This window comes from Sus scrofa, chromosome 6 (genome assembly GCF_054392235.1).
Source record: "Sus scrofa isolate SSC_HxYL_T2T_F1_AM1 chromosome 6, Sscrofa_HxYL_maternal_Yorkshire_Landrace_v2.0, whole genome shotgun sequence".
Lineage (NCBI taxonomy): Eukaryota > Metazoa > Chordata > Mammalia > Artiodactyla > Suidae > Sus > Sus scrofa.
The window spans coordinates 116,270,505-116,290,220 of NC_139388.1; the positions used below are offsets into that span (position 1 = coordinate 116,270,505).

Sequence of the window (19,716 nt, forward strand, 5' to 3'; positions counted from 1 at the left end):
ATTTTAATTTATTTATTTTTATATAAGCAAAATGTACCACGAATTAGACTTGTTCTCTTAACCAAGTCAACAGCTGTCACTTGTATTAATAGAGTTCTGATATAGTTTCCCTTTGCCAGTCCAAACTTGACAAAACTAAATACTGACACAGACCACAGACTGTCAGGTCAAAAATGAACTCCTAATGTGACAACTCAAGTGGACTGCTACAAACCTGGCTGTCAAAACAGGAGTTATGGCTTTGTAATGTAAATATAGCTAAAGGTACAAGTTATTCAGGCATCTGTCTGTCAAAAGACAGGATGTGACATAACCTGTGCTGCTCCATGGCATTCATGCCTAAGTACAGAGGCCACAAAGACTCGTGCTGAAGCCTCAAAAAGAGGAGACCAGGTACAAATTGTACTTACAGATTTTAACATTTTATGTTGCCCATGATTCTTGTGTTCGTAATTTATTATTTTTATTTTGATAAAAAGCGCCTCTCACTGGTAATAAGATTCTATTCTACAATATAATGAAAATATATTTTTTGTTCTAAGGGAAAAAAAGAACGGTTTACACAAATATTTAAGGAAAGAACTCATCTTTTCCTGGCTTCTTTTGGGTAAAGGGATAATTTTAGCACTATTTCTGATATGGAATTGACCCAGCCCTGGGGATCAATGTCGCAAAAATAGATGTACTTAGCTCACCACCACAGGCTGTGTCAGAAAAGGTTCAGAAAGAACATGATGATTAGCATCTATAGATTCAAAGTAAGCAGAAATTATAAACCTCCAATGTTTATGACATAGCGTATGTAGAACATAAACTACGTAGCTGGGAATCAGTTTCTATACTATCTAAAATTTTAAATCTAGGAGTTCCCATCGTGGCTCAGCAGTTAACAAACCTGACTAGTATCCATGAGGATGAGGGTTTGATCCCTGGCCTCGTTCAGTAAGTTAAGGATCTGGTGTTGCCATGAACTGTGGTGTAGGTTGCAGTGTGGCTTGGATCTCACGTTGCTGTGGCTGTTGCGTAGGCCAGCGGCTAGAGCTCTGATTGGACCCCTGGCCTCCATATGCTGTTGGTGCGGCCCTAAAAAGACAAAAAAATAAAAAAAAATAAAAAAAAATAATAAAATAAAATAAAATAAAAATTTAAATCTAAGCAAGTGACACTAACCACCCAGGTTTAACAATTTGCTGTTGTCAATTGAACATCTATTACATATTAGGCGTGAATATAGATAGTTAACGTATGTCATCTAATTGAACTACATCAACGCAAAAAAGATTATCTCTCCAGAAGAGAATTATCATTCCGAGAGCACTGGTTAAAGCGATTTCTAAGGAAGAGGAATGTTCTTGAAAATAATAGGAGCCAGTGTAAAGTACATGTCACACAGTTGTCTGTCACTGGTGTTTGGGGAGGAGTCCCATTTTTCCATGAACTTTAGTTCATGAAAACAAGCACATTAACTACTTTTCCCCCTTCTATTTAGGGCACCATTTTTTAAAGTTGACAATCTCCTGCAGGGATTTTTTGAAAGACAGAGACATCTTGTCAGAATTATAAATGTCCTTGGTGGATGAGGCAGAAAGAGTTGACTGTGCAGGACATTCCTGACAGGTCCTCAGGATTTGAAATGGCAACCATCTTTTTGGCTAGGTTGTTTTTCTTTCCCCTTCCTCCCTTCCTTCCTCTTTCTCTTCTTTCCTTCTTTCTTTCTTCCTTCTTCCTTCCTTCCTTCCTTCTTTTTTCCTTTCTCTCTCCCTTTCTTTCTTTGTCTTTCTTTCTTTCTTTCTTTCTTTCTTTCTTTCTTTCTTTCTTTCTTTCTTTCTTTCTTTCTTTCTTTCTTTCTTTCTTTCTTTCTTTCTTTCTTTCTTTTTCTTTTTCCTTCCTTCCTTCCTTCCTTTGACAGGGAATGTTTCAAAAACTGTGGAGGACAGACTCTTTCAATTCAGTTACCCGTAAGCATGCAGGAAAGGGTATGTACTCACTTTGGCATGCAGTAGGTGTTCGATATATATTTATTTCATCTAACACCCCCTCCCCCATCACCGCAGACAATTTCTGAGTTCAGAGTGAATTAATGACTTTAATGGCAGGCATACAGGTTTGCTTGATCACTGGACACCTAGTCTGTGCTTCCTTTTCTTTTGCTTCTAACATGAACCATGCTCCTGCCATAGTCTAAACTGAATTCATGTACATATACCTTTAGAGACAAGTAGATAGCCATAATATGAGTGTGTTTCTATGGAGTGTATATACAAATATATAGGTGTGAGTATACACGCACGTGTGTACACATTTGTATTTGGCAGAGGTATGTATTTGCCAGCTCCTTAGCCTTCTTTTGGAAACTGTTGCCCCTCTTTACCCCAACTGATATAGTGACTGTCAATTTAGATTTAGAACTTACAGGAAAATGTGAACCTCTACTCACAGCTGTTAGGTTCCAGGGGTGTATCCATCTAAATTTTTAATGCCGAGACAGGGAGGCTTGCAACAGAGAAAGGGTTTATTCACAAGGCAACCAAGGGAGGAAACAGGAGAAAAAATCTCGGATCCGCCTCCCAGAATGCAAGGGCTTAGAATATTTATGATTGAAGATTATAAGGTAGTTGGAGGTATGGAGGAAGGTGGTGGGGGCAGGAAAAAAAGCTGAGACAATGGTTGCTCTGCACAGGTGTGGGTCTGAGTTACAGGCCTCTTCAAGGGACGCATGTTCAGAAAATGGTGACGCTAGCATGATCAGAGGGTGGCGATTTTGGCCCTCTGATGTCAAAAGGTCATCCACTGGACACCTTCACAGACCCAGTTGAATGGTTGGTGATCTCAACCAGTTTGAACTGGGCGAGACTAGATCCATGATACTTAAGAACAACTTAGGCAACTGTTACTATAGCAACCCATACATCAAAGGTGTTACCTATGGGGGCCGGTTAAAGGAGTCTTGTGATCTATTGTCTAAGTTACGTGAAACTTGGAGGGTATGCATTTTGCAAGAACAATTAAAGCAAGCTTGATCAGTCAAGGCAGGTTACAAGATATTATTTATTAATCAAGTTATAGTTTAAGGGATTGAACTGACGGCTGGCCTTGAATTCAATGGTATCACCCTCTTATCTTGTTCCAAACCTGGGTGTCTTCTCTCTCCCTCCCCCTTTACATCTAATCCATCATCAAGCTGTTTTAGTTCTATTTCCAAAATATTTCCCAACTTCATCCAATTCTCTCCTTGTCTGCTAATATTACCATAATCTAAGCTACCAACATCTTTTGCCCGAATTGCTGCAAGAGCTTCATAGCTGGTATTCCTGTTTTGACTTTTTCTCTCCATCCTGCTGCCTATGATGCTTTTCTAGCTCACTTAGAATAAAACTCATCTTACAAAACCTCATAATCTTGTACATTTTCCAGCCCCTAATTTTGTGTGTTACCAATCATCTACTATTCTTTTCTTCATCCACTACCTTGGTTTCCTGGGCCTTCTTTCTGCTCCTTGAACATGCCAAATGTCTTCCCTTTTGGATTTTACAGCTTCCTCTGTGTAAAACTCTCTGCCTCTTGATGTCATCGGGAGCTTACTTGTTTGACTCAACTTGTTTAGTCATCACCTCCTTGGAGTTCCCACCATGGTACAGTGGGTTAAGAATAAGACCACAGTGACTTAGGCCTGGCACAGTGGGTTGAAGGATCTGGCCATTGCTCAGATTTGATATCTGGCCAGGGAACTTCTGTATACTGTAGGTACAGCCATAAAAAAAAAAAAAATCATCACCTCCTTGGTGATACCACCTTCCCCCTACCTCATTCATAGGATCACTCCATCACCTTTCTGTTTTCTTTCTTTCTTTTTTTTCCGGCCACATCTGCAGCATATAAGTTCCGGGCTAGGGGTCAGAACTGCAGGCCTATATCACAGACACAACAACAAGATCTGAGCTGCATCTGCAACCTGTATGCTGCAACTTGGGGCAATGCTGGATCCTCAACCCACTGAGTGAGGCCAGGGATTGAACCTGCATCTTGGACACTGTGTCAGGTTCTTAACCTGCTGAGTTGTCTGATTTCTTTACTGACACTAGGCACTACCTAAAATTGCCTTGTTCATGCATCAGTTTGCTTTTTTCTCCCACCAGAATGTGAGCACCATGAGAACATTCTGTCCATCTCGTCACATCAACCCAGCACATCAAATAGTGCCTGGCTCATGAAAGACACATAGAAGAGTGAACTAAAGGAAGAAAAGGATAGACATATCACTGTATTTCCCCCCAATTTTTGAAGCTGAAACTAAGAGAATCAATTTCAGTCCTTAAAGGAATTGTAGACATAAAACTTAAAAGTTATTTGGACATGGCAATGAGAGTAATGAAGCCAAACAGATAAAGCAGAGACAAAAGTTAAAGATAATTCTGATGGCATTCAACTTTCCTGCTAGCTATTTGAGACCCAGATGTGGTCTTTCACTTTCCACAGTATGACTGTTCAATTTATGCATAAGCTATCACAACATAATTCTAATAAGTTTCTTTTTTTGCCTTTTTTTTTTAAATTTGGCTTTTGAGACTTACAATTAAAAAATTCGAAGCTACTCTAGCATTACTTGCCTCTCCTTCCTTTTCTTTTGCCACTCTTTCTCATCAAACTCACAGCTCTGGGCATAATACACTTCTTTCATATTTCTCTTTCCCTCTGTCTCTTAGACTTTTATACATGTGTTTCTGTATGCTTGGACTATTCATTCCTAATTTTCCTTTGAGAAAACACCCCAAACCTAAGGTTTGTACATTTCTGTCTACCATCTACCATAGCATCCTCTATTTATCCTCAATGCACTATTAACAAGTCTTGCATCTCCCTAACTCTGTTTCTTTCACCATTGTATTTTTTTTCTTGTTTACTACTTCATTCTTGATGCCTTGCACAAAGTTCAACACTTTACTCTATGATCACTGAATGAATGAATGAATGAATGAATAAATAAATGTTTTGTTGGTAGTCAAAACAGAACAAAGGTAACAAAACAGAATTGGAGTGTTAAGATTCTGCTTCACTTCAGACTGTTTCCTATTGATACAGGTCTAAGGTTTTGAACCAACTTAGTGGCATTCTGTTTACCTTGGGCTTAGGCAAGATTTATACTTATATTTTTCATACTTTTTGGTCCCTCTGAGGACCTTTTTGTTGTTCTGCTCATGTTCCTCTTTCGTACTTAAAGCCTTATTATTTTATTTTATTTTTTCTGAGAGCTATTTCCTCCCTAGTTTGAGGGAAATTTCTGCCTATCAGTGCCATTTGGTTTGCCATTTTGTCAAATATTGTCAGCGTGCCAAGCTGCTAGGCACCCTGTTTAAAATAAGATCTTGTTACAAATATATATATATATATATATATATATAAGTCTTGTTGACAACAAAAACCAAATCCACACCACCAAAATCATTTTCTATTTAGTATATTCCATGGGGTCATGTTTTTAAAACCTTAAAACAAAATCAGAATTGCTATCACATTCCCTAATGTTCTTATTTTCCATAGTCCTTCCATAGTCCTTAGTCCTGTAAGGAAACAATTAAATAATTCAGGTTTATTCAAGTTCACCTAATAGCTGAAAGAAAGAGTGCTCCATTTATGTCACGTGCAGCTGTTCCCAAAGGGAGAGAATGTTTCAACTGACTGACTGTGACCCATTATTGCACCCTTACTCTGCAGAATCTCAATGAGTCCCCATGTTCTGCCGGAACTTGGTGCAATGATTTTTTTCTTCTTTATGCTACATGGATCTTATAAGTGTAATGACACTAAATGATGGCACTTTGCTTTTTTGCTGGCGCTTCCTCCATGAAATTTGTACCATTACTGAATGAATTTGCAACATTACATGAATGCTGCCAAGGATTCTTCATAAAATTGGATTCCTAGCAGCAACACAGAAGGAGTACAGTAGAAAATCTTATAAAGGGTAGGAATTCAGAAGAAGACATTTATAAATTTAAAATGAGCTGTCAACTACTGATTGTTTTATATAATATCCTATCATATGAGACTGGCTTCTTTCATGGGCTTGTGATGGGGAAGATGGACAGTGGGGCAGAAACACTGAACTCTACTCTCAGCATCTTGGGGGATGAGTAAGGAGTAAATGCTACCCTCAGAATTGGAGTTGTTATGAGGACATGAAGACTGCTTACTATTTTTTACTCAGTTTTAGCCCCAGAATGGTGAGGGGTGGTAGAATTATTTGTATCAATGTTCTATAATATCTGGTGGTCACATTTGAAACATATGAGATACCCTGTCACTCAGATTCTGAAGGTAGAATTAATTTAAAAAATAGGACAAAAGGTTATTCAGTGTAACCAGCTATATTCATGGTTTACAACTGAGTCATACAGAATCCAAATCAAAACTCACCTAATACAATTAATCTAAAAAACACGTGAAATGCAGAAGCTGTCATTTAATGGTGTCAGCACTGGCGTTAAGAGATTTCAATCACGTGCTATCTTAATTACAGTCAGTTTCCAATTATGAAGAGGTTATGTATCTAAACTTTAATAGGAAAAGAGATATTTGTAAAGAAGAATGTTTCTTTCCATTAAAATGATGACTTATCAGATTGCTCAGAGAAACTTTTCAAATTCAAGTGTGACTAAGGAGTGATATTAACGAAGTGCCCAAGTATTAGATTCTGACTGCAGAGGGCTTTTAGCAGGAAAAGAATAGAAGGGATGTATTTCCTTATCATCTCAAGCCTCAAAAAATCAAAAGTAGATGAGATTTCCCTTTTACATTCTGTAACTCTGTTCCGCCTTGCTCCTTGCCTCCAAGGGTCCCTCTCCTCTCTCCTCCAGGTACCCAGTTAATGTCTAGCTGTTCTGAGGGACATTAAGCTTTCCTTTCAGTGCTTCTACCAAATGATTCTTATTCTTCAATAAGAATAGACATTAGAGAATAAAGCATTCTGATTAAACTAATTCACAACAAAATGCAAATGACTAAAAGCAAATATACACTCCAAATAGACAAAGAAAACTCCATAGTTTGTTTGGAACTGTACTAGGCTTATTAGCTTTATTATTTCACTTATATCTTTGCAAAGAATTATTATAAATGATGCTAGAGTTCAGACTGTTTAGATAACCTGTTTAAAGATCATAGACAGTAAATTTAGAGCCATGATTTAAGACATCAAAAATGTTAAAAAAAAATGGAGATATTTGTGGGGGCCAATTAATTGTTTCAGTTCAGGCACTGGGAGAAGGGAGATGCTGGTTAAAAAAAAAAAGGTCAAAAATTATGAGGAGAAATAATTTAGGGCAGGTGGATCTGCTTAGATCTACTCTTCTAGATCAACTGCCCAAGTCAAATGAGTTTTGCATATTTTGTTTCTCATTTTATTTTCCTCTGCCTTGTATAAACATTTATACATTACAATGCATTAATCTCAAAGTTCCAAATTATTTACACTTCTGACTTGATAATCTGCCTTTCCATTCAAATTATCAAGATTTCTAAATAGAAGAGAGGTCACATTTTGATGTTTTCATGTCCCATTATTTGGTTTTTTTTATGTTTTGATTGGGAATTTGGAAAGTCTTGTAGCTGGTGGAGAAGGGAAGATGTTAATCATGGAAGCTATGGCCCCCTCGCAGCACTGACTCTGAGGAGCATATGGACTGAAAGAAGGAAGGAGGGAGGGAGAAAGAAGAAGAAAGTTGGAAAGTCTGCACCATGTATAGATTAGCTTTTTAAAAACAGGAGTTCTTTCCTTCACCACTGCAATTAAATGTACTCCATCAATTTGATCTTTCATAGATCCATGATGTGGTACATAAAGTATCTGTTGTCCAGCAAAACCTGGAAAATCTAGAGAAATATGGAAAATCATTACTGCTAAAAAATACTTTCCTTAAAATAAATTGGCCTTATAAACGGGAAAATCTCAGTGTTGACCTTTATTGTTATCTTCTCTTCCGCAATACCTTACCAATTCTATTGCATATCATGCTAAAAATATTCACCAAGCCGTAAATGGTAAACAGAACAAAGCATAACACCATCACAAACACAACAACAAAATCTAAGATATTATATTTCCTGGTGGCATTTCAATTAAAACAAAAGCTACCCAAGGTAGCATGATAATGTTTAGTGGCCTCTCTTTGTTTTAAATGCATACATAAAACAATTCTCATGAAAGCAAAAGTGTATTCCAATTCTCTTTAGGTAAAATGAATATCTTCACCACACCAAAACACCTATATAGCCTAGAGCTAATTCCCAAAGAACTTACCTTTTTTTAAGGCTTAAAATTCCTTTGGCTCTCACTCAACTGCTAGGGGATTTATGTACAATGTATCTTGCTTTCATATTCTTATTAAAATAATTAAGGAAAATAGATTATAAAGTCAGATGTTGACACAATTTACCGCTGCTTATTTACTTTTATTTTCCATTGCAAGTGGCCTTTGAAGGCAATTTCTGGTATTACCCTCCTCCTACTTGTCAAAATACAAGCTAATTCTGAATGTCAAACTCCCTTTCCTCCCTAGAGAACCAGAGAGCATAAAAGCTCTTATAGGAATTCAGAAACACCCTCTTGCCTGAGGACAGATCATCCAATACTGAGGAATAGAGCTCTCAACATTTAATGAATATCTTCAACACTTACCTAGTGTGAACGGAGTCATAAAATGGAAGCCCATAGTCTTTTACACATCTTGGAACCCCTCCAGCAAGAAAAAGAGCAGTCCATCTAAGAAGACGACGATAAATATCTTCAGCATGTTTTAATCGCAAAGATAGGCTAGTGTATCAGTTAAGAACATGGTCTTAGAAGTCATGAACCTGGATTCAAACTGTGGCTCTGCCATTTTTAGGGTATAACTTTGAACAACTCATACCTCTTGGAAATCTTTCCTCATTTGTGTAATAGGATTCATGATATTTAGCTCTTACTGGAGGATTAAATGATGTTAAGAATGAAAAAAAATCTAAGTTAAGTGCTTGCTCATAACAGGCATTAAATACATGATTGTTTTTTTTTTTTCTACGAAGCAGAGCCTGAGTTGGAATTTCTTGATCAAGAGGTTTATTGGTCAAGTGCTCTCAGTCAGAGAGTGAGAAAATCATGAGGGGACAGAGGAAACAAGCTGGCAGAGCATGATCTCAGCTGGGGACTGGCTTTAGTCTGATATGCCTGGGAAACCCTGCAGCTCAAAACTCACATCAGTTCCACTTAGAGGGGTGTAGAGATGTGGCCTCTCCAGCCTGGGAACTCCAATTTGGTGAAGGGAAATTCTGCAGAGAAGTGTGGATCTTTGAGTTGTTATAGCATTAGCAGCAATAGAAGAGAGATGCACCTGCTGGTAAAGGGGATCTGGATGGGCCACTCACAGCGCCCACTAGAGCTTACTCCTGGCATTGCTTAGATATGCTTGCTTCTCATGTCAAGTTCATCTATCCAGGGATCCCTCCTCCAGGATTCTAGTGGGTCATACTTTCTGGGGAAAGAGAGGAGGGTTAGCTGGACAAATTAGAACCATTGCTGCTGTCATTGTTCCTGAGGCTGGAAGTCAGTGGTTCTCAATCAAAGAAGATTTTTGCTCCCCAGGGACATTTGGCAATGTCTGGAGACATTTTTGGTTGCCATGTCTGGAAACTGCTACTGGCATAACTCTACAATGTACAGGAGAGCCCCAGACAGCAGATAATTATCCATCACAAAGTGTCAATAGTACTGAGGTTGAGAATCCCTGCTGTCACTGATATGCATCATTTCATTGCTTCTCCACCTGTTCTAGATTCTCCTCCTTTCAATTTGTACATGTGCTGGTCTAGGTAGCTTGTCTGGTCACTCCTGAGTGAGCTAGGCTCTGTTTAGCTTTTTCTATCAGATTATAGTTTCAGTACAAGATCATTTAGTTAAAACCAGTTATGGAAGTACTGGGAGATGTTCCCATGAAACAGCTAAGTTCAAAACATTCCTTAACTTGCCACCGGGAGGCTCAGTGTTCTCCTTGAAGGATAGTATGATTCTGGGATTCAGTCTTAGTTTATGTTGGTGACATGCCAGACATTCCACTGTGGCAGTAACTAAAAGAGTCTGAGTGAGAGGAAGCACATGTTGTATGGCCCATTTAGAGTCCTATGGATTGTTGCTGGGTTCACCTGATCTTTTATTAGATGACTCATAATGGTAACTTTTGGCCACATGATACCCTCCTTTCTATGGTCAGAAGCTCAGTTTTCATCAGGGCTTAACAGCATTTCAGTTGCAGGTTGTTTGCTTGTTTTTTTAAATAACAGCTTTATCAATACATAGCTCATGTACTCTGATTCACCTGTTGAAGTGTACAATTCAGTGTTTTTTTAGTTCATTCACAGACTTGGGCAACCATCACAACTACCTGATTTTAGAACATTTTCAACATCACCAAATAAAACTTCATACGTATGAATAGTCACCTCTCATTCCCTCCACTTCTCCCAGATTTAGGCAACCACTAATTTACTTTCTTGTCTCTATGGATTTATTTATTCTAGAAATTTCATATAAATAGAACCACAGAATTTGTGGCACATGTGTCTGACTAAATTCAAACTTTGCAAGGTTTATTCATATTGTTACGTGTACTGGTGCTTCTTTCCTTTATATTTACAAAGAATATTTTATTGTATGATATACAATGTGTGGAGTGTTTTATAGATGTTTTTTAAGTATAATTGGTTTATAGTGTTGTTTAACTCTGGCATTTATTTGTTTATCTTCTGCTTAGTTGATTTTTCCATTATTGAAAGTAGGATGTTGAAGTCTCAAACTATTAATACTGATTTGCCTTTTTTCTCCCCTTCAATTTTGTCAGTTTTTGCTTTATGTATTTTAGAACTTCTGTTTGGTGTCTATATGTTTTTAACTATTATGCCTGTTTGAATGATTGATATTTTTGTCATTATAAAATGTTCTTTGTCTCTAGACAATTTTTATCTTAAAGTCTATTTTTTCATATATTAATATAGCCCTTCCAGTTTTCTTTTGGTTTCTGCTTTGTATATATTTTTCCTCCTTTGCTTTCAGTCTATTTATGTCTTTGAATCTGAAGTATCTCTTGTAGACATTATACAGTTGGACGTTTTAAAAAATCCATTCTGCCAATTTATGCCTTTCGATTTAGGTATTTGTCCACTTAGATTTAATGTAGTACCTGATAAAGGGGATTTATATCTGTCATTTTGCTACTAGTCTTCTAAGTCTTATGTCATTTTGTTATTCTGTTTCTCTATTTTATAGTGTGCCATTTTAATCCCCTTATGTTTCCTTTTACTAAGTTACTGAGTTATTTTCTTAATTGTGGCCCTGAAGACTATAACTAACAACCTCTTGGAGTTTCCATTGTGGCTCAGCAGGTTAAGCATCTGACTAGTATCCATGAAGATTTAGTTTCATCTCTGGCCTCACTCAGTGAGGATCCAGCATTGCTATGAGCTGCAGTATAGGTTGCAAATGCTGCTTGGATCTGGCATTACTATGGCTGTGGCAGCTCTGATTCAAACCCTAGCCTGGGAACTTCCATATACCGTGGGTGTGGCCCTAAAAAGACAAAAACAAAACAAAACATTCACCTCTTAAAATAATGTATTTTAGGAGTGCCCGTCGTGGCTCAGTGGTTAATGAATCTGACTAGGAACCATGGGGTTGCAGGTTCGATCCCTGGCTTTGCTCAGTGGGTTGGGGATCCGGCATTGCCGTGAGCTGTGGTGTAGGTTGCAGACGCTGCTCGGATCCTGCATTGCTGTGGTTCTGGTGTAGGCCGGTGGCTACAGCTCCAATTCGACCCCTAGCCTGGGAACCTCCATCTGCCATGGGTACTACGACCCTAGAAAAGTCTAAAAGACAAAAAAATAATAATAATAAAATAAAATAATGTATTTTGACTGAATACCAACTTAATTTCAACAGCATACAAACCTTTTTCTCTCATATCACTCTGTTCTTTTTCCCTTCTTTATTTTATTATTGTCATAAAATCATATCTTTTAACATTTTATCAATAGTTTTATTATTGCTTTACGAAGTTGTCTTTTAAGTCAGATAGGTAGAGAAAGTCAGTTAAACAAAAACATTCATACTATTTTTTCTTCCCAGAGGATTTCAATGTTCTTGTTTTGTGATAGTCCCAAGAGCATAAACACAGTGATATTACTCTTGTTTTCCATGGTCCAGTACAGTAAAAATACATAACAGTCTCCTGAAAAGACACAATGCATAAGCTGATGTCAGAAATGCTCATGGAAAAAAACTGGTTTTTAAGGCGACAAAATCAGCTTCCCTGATCTTCCTTTCTCACACCTGTCTTCTCACAGGGTCCCCAATATTATTAAGGTACATTCAAACTCTCTTTTATATTTACTTATGTCATTAAACTTTACTGGTGTTCTTTATTTCTTCAAATGGATTTGAATTACTATCTAGTGCTTTTTCATATCAGTCTTAAGGACTGTAGTATTTCTTGTAGTGTATATCTGCTATCAACAAATTCTCAGTTTTTCTTCAGGCATGTCTTCAGTTCTTTTACATTCTTGAAGGATAGTTTTGCTTGACTAAAAAATTGTTGGTTTTCCATCTCTTTCCACACTTTAAATATGCATCCCATTGTTTTCTGGCATTAATAGTTTTGGATAAAAAGTTACCTGCTATTCTCATTGTATATTTCTGTGATGAGTCATTTTTCTTTTGCTTCTTTCAAGATATTTCTTTGTCTTTTGACAGTGTGACAATAATATTTCCAGATATGAATCTCTTTGGGCTTATTTTACTTGGGTTTGTTGAACTTTATGTTTAGATTAATATTTTTCATCAGTTTGAGTTTTTGGTCATTATTTCTTCAAATACTTTTTGTGTTTTCCTTTTTCTATTCTCTTTCTGAGTCTTTGTCTTATTCTTAGTCTGTTGAATTTCTATATCAAAACACCACAGAATGGGGTAGCTTATAAATAAGAGAAATTTATTTCTTATAATTCTGGAGTCTGGGAAATCCAAGATCATGGCACAAGCATGGTTGGATAAGAGCCCTCTTCCTGGTTCACAGACGGCACCTTTTCACTGTGTCCTCAAAGGGGAAGTCAGGGACAAGGGATCTTTGTGGGATTACTTCTATAATAACGCTAGTTCCATTCATAAGGGCTCCACCTTTATTACATAAGCACTTTCCAAAGGTCTGACTTTGTAATAATGTCACATTGGCTATTAGGATTTCAACAGAATTTGGGAGGACATAAACATTCAGATTGTCAGCTTCAATTTATTTGTACAATGACTTACTTGGAGTTGTTTCACACATTTCTGAGCTCTGTTCTTTTATCTTCACTCTTTTACCCTCTGTTCCTCAGATTGGATAATCTCAATTGACCTACCTTTAAGTTCACTGATTCTTTCTTCTGACAGTTCACATCTGCTATTTAGCCCCTCTAGTCAATTTTTCATTTCAGCAATTTTACTTTTCAACTACAAAATTCTACTATTTTTCTAAAAGTAATTATCATCTCTTTATTGATATTCTCTGTTAGGTCTAACACTTCTCTTATACTTTTCTTTAATTTTCAGTCATGGTTTCATTTAGTTCTTTAAGAATATTTATAACAGCTATTTGAAAGTCTTTGTCTAGTAAGGCCACTATCTGTAATTCCTCTGTAATGGTATCCATTAATTGCTTTTTTTCCCTATTTATGGATCAGATTTCTCATTTGTTTACATGCATCATACTTTTTTTTTGAAAACTACATTTTAAATAATATAATGTGACTGCTCTGGAGATCAGATTACTCATCTCCCCAGGGTTTGTTGTGGTTGTTTGTTTAGTTAGTTTCTTTGTAAAACTTTTTTAGTTAGCTTCATTGCAAAGTGTGCATTCTTTATTATATGTGGCCACTGAAGTCTCAACCTGGTTAGCAATCAGCTAATGACTGAGTAGAAATTTTCTTAAATGCCTTGAACTAGTAAGTCTCCCATACTTTGCTGAAGGCTTTTGTATTTTCTATGTGGTATGGTTTCAATGCTCCACCAGGCAGTTTAGAATTATTCCTTAGCATTCACTGCCTGCTTGTGAAGATCCTCAAAGTCAGTCAGGTGAGAGAAAAGGGCTTTCTTAGGTCCTTCCTGGCCAGGTTGGAACATGCTGTGTATGGTTTTTTAGATCCTCAGAAATATTATAGAGTTTTCAAACCCCTCTAAAGACATCTCATTCTTCAGCTTTTCCTTTTAAATTGTTTAGTCAGTCTCTAGTTAGTCCCAACTGGTATTTCCTCAGGCAGCTGTGGTGTTAAACAATTGCCTTTGATTGTTTTTGACAAATGCCTTGAGGATAGGGCTGTTTATGAGCACCAAGTCAAGTCAAATAAAGACAAACTCTGAGAAGAGAGTTCTTCTACAATCTTCCAGACAGATCAAATAGTGACAATTTTCTGAAAATAGAGTATTTTGGTGGTGGTAGTGGGGTTCCAACCCTGCTAGGCTGCTGGTCTTCATAGTACTGTGGTTATGAAGCTGTTGCTTTTCCAGGCTACTGTGGTGTTGGGGATATTGGAATGGGGATTAGGCAAGTTAAAATATCACATAGATAACTGCTACCAAGATTTAGTCATATTTCTTGAATAAATTCTCCTTGAATTTTGCAATTTCCTAGTTAATTTTCAAGGTCTGATAAGTTGATTTTGAAAAATTTGCTAGTTTTTTGTTGTTGTTGTTGCCTTATAAATGAGTATATTTTCAGAAATTCTTACTCTATTATTCTGGAAGTTCTTCCTCTAGAAACTCTTTTAATGGTGCACATTTCTCTGATGTGATGCAACAGGATTTGTGCTATGATTCTGCTATTGGAGTTGGCCTGAAGTTCTATATGGCATCTTTCTATATCATAGATCCTGAGACCTACTGAGTTAAATGGCTCAGCCAAGAGAGTTGAGCATACTATGGCCTGGCCTTATTGCCAACCCTTTTATTTCTCTATCTTCACTCACAGCAAACTTCAATGTTACCTGCTAAGGGTATTCAACCAGTATTTGCAAATTTGGGATATCTTTCCTCCAGAATAAAGAAGTTCTCAAACATTTTGCCTTTTTCTCAATGGTAAGTGCAAGTTTCAATAACTTGTATTTCACTTTGGAGGGCATGTCCTAGAGTGCCTCAGACTACTAGATCCCTAACAACATTACTGCTGCAAGAATCACCTTGATCTTTGTGGTCTCCCCACACAAGCATCTCTTTAGTGAATCCAGAGTACTTGCCATCTCTTTCTCATTGGACTTGTTATACATGATGTCATCAGTATAGTGGACAAATAGAATTTTGCTTGGAAAGTGGCAGATAATCCAGGCCTTTTAAATTATTTTATGATAAATAACAGTAGAGACAAAGATCCTTGAGGCATGACCATGAATGTGCTATTGTTTATCCCATGTGAATGGAAACAAATTTTGACCCTACTTTTGTTGAAAGAAACCATTTGCCATGGGCCCTGAGCATGTGCCAGAACATTTTTTTTCTGGGTATGCCAATGTAAAGCCCTGACTTCTCTTTTTCTGGACCATTTCTCAGGGCTATGTTTGAGAGATGAGGTAACATGATTTGCTTCCATTGATTATAATAATGGCAAATCTTCCAAAACTGTTATTTATCTCCTTCAACACAACCCATTGCAAGTACAGAGAGTCCCGGTAAGCCCCTTTGTTTGCTCCTGGGAAACTGAAAAAACAAAACAAAACAAAACAAAACAAAAAACCCAACACGTGATTCTGGCTACAGTTTTTTATAATATAGACCTTTGTCTCTGAACCAGGAATCAGTGTCATCTACCAGGACTGTACCTTGAAACACAAACTAACTTGTTATTTAAAAGTAGGCTAAAATCTTAGGCTCTGCACAGCTTCTGAGTTTTGGCCACAAGGCTGGGTTGCTGAGAGAGGCATGGATTTCTAGAATAGAAACAATGAGGGCCCATATGGGCTGGGTTAAGGCATACAGGAAAACTCTGCAGGATCTGGTAGTTAATGCCAGATGGTAGGGTGAGGGTAAGGGTCTCTTACTGTCCTACCCATTAATGAATGTTTAGAGGCAAAATTGGAACTAGTCACCTATGTGGTGCCTAGGTTCCTTCTAGTCTAAATGGGTGGAAGGAGGGGATATTATAATGACAATGGGGAGCAAACCCCAGGACCTAAGTCAAAAGACAATGTGGCTGCTGAGTTAAGAGGGCCCAACACTGGAACAAATGAAATCAGTGATGAGAATATAGAACTTTGGGTGCATTTAAAACATCTGAAGTCTGTATGTTGAACCTGGAAGGTCAGCTGTTCAAAACTAAAGATAAACACAAAGCTGTTCCTTTCTCCTGCAGTCCCTGGTGCCTTCCTCCCCCTCAGCTACATCCTTAGCTGATTTGAAGGAAAAGGCAAAGGTGCTGGGGAATGTCAGGCGGGGGTTGGGGGGTGGTCATTCAAACTTTCATGGCTGTGTTGGGTAAGTGCAAGACCCCCAGCTCATCCTGTGTGGATAGGGACACTGAGTGCAAGGGTGGATGAATGGTGCTGAGGATTACTGGTAGAAGATACAGTGACAAGGATAGAAAGAAGGAGCCCCTGCTCAGGTAGCCTCCAGAAGTGGAAGTGTACAGGGAAGGAGATGACACTGACCTAGAGACAAAAAGCTAAAAGAGAAGTTTCCCTGACCACTCCAGCCATCCCTATATCCCATACTCTCCAAGTTCCCAGCCAGGAGGTAACATCGTCTCCTGATGGCTTTGACTATAGCCCCTGAAATAGAGGTGTTAAAAGGCTTTGGTGTGTGTTCCCATGGGGGAAAAAAGTGCCTGAATTTAAATGATGAGGTCTGAGAAAAATACACAATGAAAAAAAAAAAAAGAGTCATTTTATGGGTGAAGCCATGTGGGTCTATTCTCAAACTTTCATCATGGAAATATATAACAAAATTGGCACATGCTTATAGTATAAGTGCTCATAAAGTGTGAGAAGAGAGTCTGTTGTTTAGGCATAGAGAAAAATGCAAGTGGGATAAACTCTCCCATCATTTCAAACCAGTGAGTGGGTCAGGATTTAGCTTGAGTGCCTCACTCCTCTGATGTCTGCAGAGAGTGCACAAAACAGATGATGTCCAGCCAAGTGGCAAGTCACACGCCTCAAGCCACAAGTCACAAGTTGTGGGCCTGAGACTATGATGCTATCAGACCTCAGTAAGTAGGGTTAGTTAACAAACCCTGACAAAACTCAGGGAATGCTTTCCAAACAGAGTTCTTAGGACCATGTGGGTTAACTTACAATGTTTAGTTCTTCCAATGCTCAATCAAAAACTTCAATCTCTTTGGCTCTGCTTCTACAAAAAAGAGGACCCAAATCCTTATTGAATTCTTTAAAACTGGAGAAGGTATATGCCTCACTAAATCCTCTTGCCAGTCAAATGAAAATAATATGTTCAGAAGATAAGTTAACTGGCCCTAGTGCCATCTTGCTTCCTGATGCAGCTACACCTTTGGGGAAACTGATCTCCCACTCTGCTGCCTGAAGCAGAGATGCTGTTTTAGCAAATCCCTCAGTTCGTGGAAGTTCTCCTAAACCCCTGGGCCTGGTTCATGATGGTTTGGCTAAGCAGAGCCTTGATGCTATTGCCTGGTATTCCCTGGGGTAGTGGCAGCCATGCAGCCTCAGCTTGGGCTATGCAGAACTGGCAACGGTGATATTGATTCCACTCAGTGGGAAGAATCCAAGGTTATTCTCACAGCTCTGTCCAATACTCTGTGATATTTTTACTCACTCTTGTGTTATTGCCAATGGCCTAGGCATTTATTTTGTCACTTGAAAGAGGCAGATTCAAGACCCCACTCTTGGAGGCCATGGACTGGAAACAAATCACGGCTGCTGATTTGGTGCTCTGGGTCACTCATGTAGAATCCCATAGCAAGCATTCATTCTCTAACTAAAACCAAGCTGCTGGTCAGGCCTGTGCTGCCCAAATTTCTACCTTGCTAGGTGCATCTACCATCACACTGGATATGGCCTCACATTGCCATCAAGCACCGGGACACTGATCTAGAAGATACCACTGCATGCTGAGATTGTGATTCTTGTCAGTAGATGATTTGCTTGTCTTACAATGAAGGAGGACACATTGCAAAAGCTGTTGAACTCTTGCTCCTGGCAGATTGCATGCAATGGCTTTTTTTTTTTTTTTTTTTTTTTTTTTTTTTCCAGCTGTGCCCACAGCATGTGAAAATTCCTTGGACCAGGGATTGAACCCATGCCACAGCAGGGATCCAAGCCACAGCAGTGACAGTGCTGGATCCTAGCCTGCTACACCACCAGGGAACTCTGCGGACATTGGCTTTTTGATCTCCTCCACCTCCTTAGGGGTCTCAAAGACATCACAATGGTTCTGACGGTTTTTTTTTTTTTTTCCCCTCAGGTTATGATGTTGTGGTCTATCCGTGCTATTTGGCCACTGAAACTCATCTGTGTCATATTTTTTGCTTTCTGGACCTTATGCAATATGACAATGGTGTTCTTTTTGTCACAAAGGCCACCAAGCAATGGACCAATGGTCCAGGCATTTGATGAACATCCCATGCTTCCAGCTACCTATCAACGTGGGTATTATTGTGTATTAGAAGGACTCACTCTATCACCCTGACATCCTCCTGGTCCATACACCTTAGTAAGAACCTCAGTGGAGGAGTCTGTCCCCAGAAAAGGATCATCTTATCTCAGCTGTTTCCTGGGTAATGATCAGGAAAACAGTTCTAGGTGTGATGAGGGGGTAATTAGAGAAGAGGTAAAGCCATGGGTATGGGAATTGGATGCACTCATTTTGTGATGGTAGACGGAGAGCAAAACCCCCCAGCATCCAAGGAGGGAACAACTTAGAAGGGTAAGAAGGGCGGGGGAGATAAATCCTCCTTGTCTTCCAGATGCAGCCCTGTGGCCCAAGTGGAGCAGCAGTGCACCGGCCAACCTTATCTGAGGCTGAGTTTGTCATCCTTGTTCACGTGCTATAAAAGCAAATACATTTAGGTAAACATGGCAGGTCTTGACTTACTCTGCTGAGCCCACTTCTGTCAATGGCTGCCCCCAAACATAAAGAGACACAAACACAACCTTGTTTCAATCTGACTGATGCTATGCTTCTCCTGATACCTGAGTGGCCTTGGGTTATACCATGTCTGGCCATCAAGGTGGCTGATACCTGGTGATACTGCCCTTGCGGATTAACAAAACTGCTGTGATGGTGATTCAAGTCAAGTTAAACAACAAATCCTGAACTGAGTTGACTGAATCAGGGCTCTTCAACTCATTTGTTTGTGTGTGAGGAGAATGGGCCATACAATGACTCTCCATTGGGGACAGGGATTGCTTTGTGACCCATCTTTTGTCCCCTGTTATTATTGGAACTTTCACAGCAACATTTCCATCCCATTCTGTTGATTAAGACAGTTACACAGGTCCATCCGGATTCAAGGATCAATGTCACTGCAAGAAGTACATAAGGGATGAAATATAAATTGCTGCAGTCATGTTTGGAATATACAATCTGCCTGGCTTTATTATGATGGCATTTTATTTTCACATCTACTGAAATAGGCTTTAATAATTCCTCTACAACCAATTATAATGAATCCACTTATTTCAAATCTAATTGTGTTTGGATATTGT

At 38.6% G+C, this 19,716-nt stretch overlaps 1 protein-coding gene across 2 annotated transcripts in view; it reads right to left on the reverse strand.

Annotated features, from left to right (window-relative positions):
- The window catches only part of LOC146402779 (uncharacterized), a 118,784-nt gene that overhangs the window by 48,176 nt on the left and 50,892 nt on the right, over window positions 1–19,716 (reverse strand). Inside the window, exon 1 of one of the 2 annotated variants that reach the window (XR_014807773.1) lies at window positions 8,675–8,804. The gene's annotated coding sequence lies outside the window, so the exon portion shown is untranslated. Of the gene's footprint in view, window positions 1–8,674; window positions 8,805–19,716 lie in introns of those variants that run through there. The other variant, XM_084964410.1, reaches the window with a different exon arrangement.